At 35.8% G+C, this 6946-nt stretch overlaps 1 pseudogene; it reads left to right on the forward strand.

The window, feature by feature from the left end:
* Nucleotides 1-297: 297 nt before the first annotated feature.
* Nucleotides 298-4546, forward strand: LOC104211818 (protein indeterminate-domain 7-like; annotated as a pseudogene).
* Nucleotides 4547-6946: the final 2400 nt, after the last annotated feature.

Below are 6946 nucleotides of genomic sequence, written 5' to 3' on the forward strand. Positions count from 1 at the left end.
ACCAATGAATGATAATATTATACTATATATGCAATTCAAAGTCTCCATCTCTCCTTTCTTCTCTGTCTTTCCGTCTCTTTCAATACTCTTCAAATACAAATCAAACTCTCTTTTTAGATCTATATGTTGATTTTTTTGAGCTACTTTTTGAGTGAATGAAAAAGTTGGTGCAATTAGGCAAAAGTTCTTTTCTTTTTAAATAATATATTGTTGAAAGGCAAAATAGTACTATAGGATAAAGAATTATGAGATATTTATTGGTAGGGAAGAGAACAATAGAAAAGACAGAAATTGCACGTCAGACTTAGCAATAGCTCGCTGGAGTGGTCTAATTCCATCTTGTGGAGAGAGAGAGGATTGCTGAGTTGATATCCTCTTCTCATCCACACCTCTCTCTCTCTAATTTTTTCTCTAGTATTCCTTTCATCATATCATCTCGCTCGATTTCCAAAAGAAAAAGAACCACTGTTTTTTATTATCCAGTTCTATATTGAAAACGAGCAGTTTATCCCTCGAGGAGAGACTTTGTTTCACTCCCCTTAAAGAAAGCAAGTTTTCGGTTACGTAGAAAATAGATTGTCTTTTTAGGTTTGTTTTGGTCTTTAGATCTAGCATACATATATCCTCTCAAACTCTACTTCTTTGTTTTAGTTTTAAGCAAAAAGTCTTAGCTAGCTAGATGATGAAAGGTTTGATGAATAATATTCAACAAACACAACAACATGTTCATATAGTGGAGGAAAACATGTCCAATTTAACTTCTGCATCTGGTGATCAAGCAAGTATATCAGCTTCTTCCAACATGAATGATACTACTACTGGAAGCTTTTTCATTTCCCAGAATCAAAATCCACAACAACAACAAATCAAGAAAAAGAGAAACCAAGCTGGCAATCCAGGTAGGGGCGGATATATAGGGGAGATTATGGGGCACGTGAACCTATAGTCTTTCCTCAAAATTAGACATTTTAATTGTATATTTTCTAAAATTAGTATAATATTAACTGTTGAATAGTGTACTTGATTAAAGGTCAAGTTATTTACCAAGAGGAATAGTGATCAATTTTAAAGAGTACTTGGCGTAATTGGTAAAGTTGTTGTCATGGATGTCACGGGTTTGAACCGTGGAAACAGCCTCTTGCAGAAATGCCTACATACAATAGATACTTATGCTCCAGCCTTTCCTCGGACTCCCCGCATAGCGGGAGTTTAGTGCACTGGGCTGCTCTTTAATAATTTTCACTTAATATATTTTTTTCCTCCTTTTTGTTTATACTGCACTCATGTAAAAAAATCCTAGATCCGCCTCTGTTATCCAGGTCTTATCACTCTTTATGAAATTAAAACTTGATTTGTTTTTTACATTCAATTTGTTTTGACGTTCAAACTCTTTGAATGGTATAATTATAAGATCTGCATACACACTAACTTTCACCGTTATCGTAAAAGTTTAACGAGCTAGACAAAGTCCATTTAAACTCAAGATTTCTATGTTGAACTGTGTTACCTTCTTATAATCTACAATTATCTCAACACAAAGTCGTCATTTTTTTTGGAACAGATCCTGAAGCAGAAGTGATAGCTTTGTCACCAAAGACACTACTAGCAACCAATAGATTCTTTTGTGAAATCTGCAACAAAGGGTTTAAAAGAGATCAGAATCTGCAACTCCATAGAAGAGGGCACAATTTGCCATGGAAACTAAAGCAAAGAACAAATAAAGAAGTAATAAAAAAGAAGGTTATGTTTGTCCAGAGCCCAGTTGTGTACACCATGATTCCACCAGGGCATTAGGTGACTTAACTGGAATCAAGAAACACTTTAGCAGAAAGCATGGTGAAAAAAAATGGAAATGTGAGAAATGTTCAAAGCGTTATGCTGTTCAATCTGATTGCAAAGCTCACTCCAAAACTTGTGGCACTAGAGAATACAGATGTGAATGTGGTACTCTTTTTTCAAGGTAATTAACCAATAAAAATAAACATAATTATATTTTGCTACAGAAGTATGAACACGAGTTCATCTTTTCTTTCTACTTTTTATTTATTTATTATTATTTGATGTATGGTACATGCATTGGACTGATTAAATTTGGATTCGCCCCTCAAAATTGCATATTTGGGCTAATTAAAGTGCTACGTACCAAAAGGCGACTTCATATTCCGGGTTCGAATTCAAAACCTCTAATTAAGAATAACAAATTAGTTACCACTCAACTATAAACCTAATTAGTCTCTTTTCTTTCTACCGTTTGTAATTCTTTTTTTTTTATTTATTATTTGGGGTCTAAGTGCCTAGCCTTGGTGAGTAAAGTGATAATGGATTATTGTGGTGGATTATTCTGTGGAATGATTAATCATAGTATAATATATCAGTATCATATTTCCACTCATTCCCATAAGGGGACAAAACTAATAACACCAACTATTGGTCATTAGCCCATGTTATTAGGATTATGAAAGTTTGTGTTTTTTGGTGACAAATAGGATCAGGGGCGGAGCTAGAGTGTTCCGAGCGGGTTCGGTTGAAATCAGTAGCTTTGGTTTGAACCATGTATTTATATGTATTATAAAATTCATTCAATATATATAAATCATTAATTTAGAACTTAGTAGCTTAAAACGATTAGAATCGCGAACCCATAAACTTGAAATCATGTCTCCGCCTCCGACTATCAGTGTTTTTTTTTTTTAGCTATTTAGCACTTAAATTTTTATCATCCTCTTTTCTTGTTTATTATTTCAGACGGGATAGTTTTATCACACACAGAGCTTTCTGCGATACTTTAGCTGTGGAGAGTGCAAGATCAGCAATAACTGGAGGAAATCCAATAATTAGTTTCTCATCCCAAGCAGCTGGTAGTACTTCAACATCTCATATGAATCAGCTCCAGTTTCAAACGCCCCAGTATGTTAATAACAGCCATGAATTCACAGCTGCTGCGGCATTTTCTATGAAAAAGGAGCAGCCAAATTATGATTTCAATCATCTAAGACATAATACTGAAATTCCTCAATGGCTAATGTCTTGCCAACCATTTGTTGGAGCTGGTCCTGGTCCACCCTCATCAGTGCCTGCTGACTTTAGCTCATCAGTATTTCAAGCCACTAGGTTAAATCAAGAATACACGCAGAGCCACCAAGATTTGACGTCAACTGATTTCCATGAGAACCCAAACCCTAATTTTGGAGGTAATCAACTGTTTGATATCTCATCTAAATGTTTATATTGTTCGAGAGATCATATTTTTTGATTACTTATTTATATTATGTCGACACAAATAATAAGTAACATAATAAGATAAATAATTTACTTCAGAAATCCCTCATGGAATCGCTTACTATTTTTGAATTCTAAAAAAGAGATAAAAATAACTGGGGATTTTATGTGATATATTAGTATTCTAAATCTAAGTTGGTAGTCAAAATATTCGATTCAAGTACACAAAGAAATGGTTAAATAATTTTTTTTTGTTTAAAGTTCAATTCTTTCAAAGGGCACTATAAACGTTCTCATGTGTAGGTTTGATTCTTTTTTATGGACCAAACCCATGGAATTTTTTTTATCATGTTGAGTTGTGTTTCAGTGTGATAAATTCATCCAAATTTACAAGTTAGAGTACACTTTTATTTAGTATCCAATTCATAATTTATATATTTGATAATTACACACTTTTATTTATTTAATTATGTATTCAAGCAGCGGTCTCCCCACACATTTCTGCGACTGCATTGCTGCAGAAAGCAGCTGAGTTGAGTGCTACAATGAGTAACAAAGCAAATTCTGTCTCTGCATCATCTCCTGCACACAATACAGACCCAGCTGCCATTCTGCTGAGACAATTACCCCACCAAACTCACGTGTCTGTTACTACTGATTCTGCAGCAGCTGTAGGTAACAAACAAACTGATCAGTTTGGACTGAATTTGTCTTCACGTGAATTTGAGCTGACAAATAATACTGGCCTAATTATCAATACCTTAGGCAACTCATATGGGAATAAAGCTGCTGCAGCTACAGTACCATCTTTTTCTTTTACTAATGCTACTGGGTTTGAAGGGTCAACGTTTGAAGATGCATTTGGTGGGTTTGGCAGTTTGAATTCAAAGAAAGATAATGACTTCAACGGAACTACACTCTCAGAAACAACCAGTGGCATTAATGACGATATTATGACAAAGGATTTCTTGGGTCTAAGACCTCTTTCTCACAACGATATTTTCAATATAGCTGGTCTAGTTAATACTACTACTTCTAGTAGTGAACATGATCAGTTTCAAAATCATAAAACATGGCAAAGTTAGCTTAGAATGTTATTACTATTTATTTTGCAAATGATATTTTACCTTTCTTTTTCCGGAAGTGCTGTGTTTCTCCGTATTTCTTGTTTCGCAAAATAATGGGAGATATATACCTGGGTGTGGAATGGAAACCCAGAACCCTAGCTATTTTGTTGTTACCAGTTGGTCTGGACAGTGATAAATTGTACACAAAAGTGCATGAACTTTGAAGCAACTCCGAGGAGAAAGATTAATTCTTGTTGGTACGATTTTGATTTCTTTTTATGATTGAGTTACGTTTATTGTTGATGCATGTTGAAAAAAATAATAATTAGGTAGAAATAATCCTTCGTGATTTTTCTTATGGTCACGGTTCTTTTTCAAGAGATAACTCTTTGAATCGGGTAGTAGTTTTTTTTTCTTGTAGGTTGAAATTTTAAAAAGTTTTGGACTTTTCCTGAGATGGATTTCTTAGACAGTTTTATTGAGGGTTTAAAGTCAAAAGAAACAAAAAGTTTTTTTTTTCTTTTTGAACTGATAATGGAATTGGGAGAACTTTAGTATCTATGTATTTTGAGATGTTTTATATCGGGGATTAGGGATGGAGCATTTGAATTAAGTACTTCATTCATGATCTTTGTAATTACATGTCTTGAAAATACACGAGAGTTTATTTTGACACCAAGGCTCATCTTTCGACTCTTGTGATTAATTTTCGTGTGCTTCAATTTTATGATGACTGTGCTAGTTGTTTTAACTTGGGAGTTGGGTTTGAGCCGTTCTGAGTGAGTCATGTGCATTGTGTGAGGTGAGATTTTGATGTACTCTGTGTCATCCTTCTTAGTCTAGAACTTGCCCCGTATGTGAATCTAAGCGAAATGATTAAGTTTTGTACGCTTGAGAAGTGATATAGGCATTCTTTGATTGACCATTTAGCCTATTTTCCTACCAATGTTAATATTATCCGTAGTCAACCCTTTTGAGCATGTAGACCTTTTCTTTAGCAACCACATTACAAGCCGAACCCCTTTTGTTCTTAGTCAAATCTTGTTGAACCATCTGCATGACTTCATGCGTTCCCTTTATGGAACTATCTCCGGCCGGCCAACCGGCGCGTATCACTCAACCAAAAGACCCCCCCACAGGCACAAGGCCACCGGTGGGTACGAACACCACCTGACCCAAAAACTTCTTACTCTACTGCTGTTATTGGAACTTCCAGCTCTTGCAATACAACCACCACCAACACAGTGGTTGCAAGACAAATGACCCACAACGGCAAACCGACAGTTGTCTTCAAAGCCTCCGACTACTATGGGGTAATGGCTTAGGATTGCAAATGGACACTGGTCGGAAAATTCACAATGGGCGGACCCAAAATTGAAACTATTAGGGCAGAATTCATAGGGCAAATTCCTCCGAAAGGAAAGGTAAGAATTGAGGCTTATGATTATAGACATGTTTTCATTGAGTTTAACAATGAAACAGACTTCAACACTGCCTATTTACAACGATTCATGGGAATTACTGGAGCTTTAATGCAAATGTTCAAATGGTCCCCCGATTTCGACCCAAATGAAGAAATGTCATTGGCCCCTATATGGGTTCTATTATCAGAATTACCTTTCCATATGTTTAAATGGGACTATTTAAGACAAGTATTAGAATAAATTGGCACTCTAATGAAGGAGGACATATCCCCTATTGCGAGAACCAGACCACACATGGCTAAAGTTAGGGTTGAAGTGGATTTGATGAAACCTCTCCTAGATTCTGTCTTCGTAGGTATTGAAGGAGATACATCAGGGTTGAAGGGAAAAATTAGAATACGAGGGAGTTCCAGCCTTCTGTAAAACATGTAAATTGTAGGGCCGTGATTTTGAAAGGTGCAAGGTTGAGGCAAGAAAGAGGGAACAAACTAGAGCTAACAGGGACAACCATGGCTGGAACATTGAGCTTCTCCAAGACACTATGCCACAGAGAGTTTTAGATGAGATTATGAAAATCAAGATTGGTCGTAATCAAATCCAAGATCAAGCCATCTGGACCCCCAACCCTCAAGGATCATTTACATGCTCCTCTACCTATCAACTTCTGAGGAAAAAAAAAAAGAGAAATAACCTCAACTAGCCAAAATCTGGAATAAGCATGTACCTCCTTTGCAACATGGAGACTCTTGAAAGGCAGGTTACCACTAGATGACATTGTTCTAAATTTTAGTACTAACATTATTTCTAGATGTTATTGTTGCAGGGTGCCAGAAAATGAAACTATGGACCATGTTTTTGCAAATAGCAATACATCAAAGAAGGTATGGAACACTATGTCCACTCCACTAGGATTCCAGACCACGGAAAGAAACACTCTATGCATCCTAAATCAATGGTGGAGCAGACAACAAAAAAATAATGTACATAAGTTTTTGATATGATATCCATCTCATTCAAATGATTTGGTAGCCAATTTTGTTGACTTGGTTTGGTTTGATAGCCAACCTTGTTGAATTGATATGATTTGGTAGCCAATTTTATTGACTTGGTTTGGTTTGGTAGCCAACCTTGTTGAAATTGTGAAAAGGGTGTGCAAATTGTCAAATATTGTAGGCTTTAGAGAGTGAGGTTTTGGCTATAAAAGGAGAGCTTTAACTCTTATTTCTACACACCAAC

This window comes from Nicotiana sylvestris, chromosome 6, assembly GCF_000393655.2.
Source record: "Nicotiana sylvestris chromosome 6, ASM39365v2, whole genome shotgun sequence".
Taxonomy (NCBI): Eukaryota; Viridiplantae; Streptophyta; class Magnoliopsida; order Solanales; family Solanaceae; genus Nicotiana; species Nicotiana sylvestris.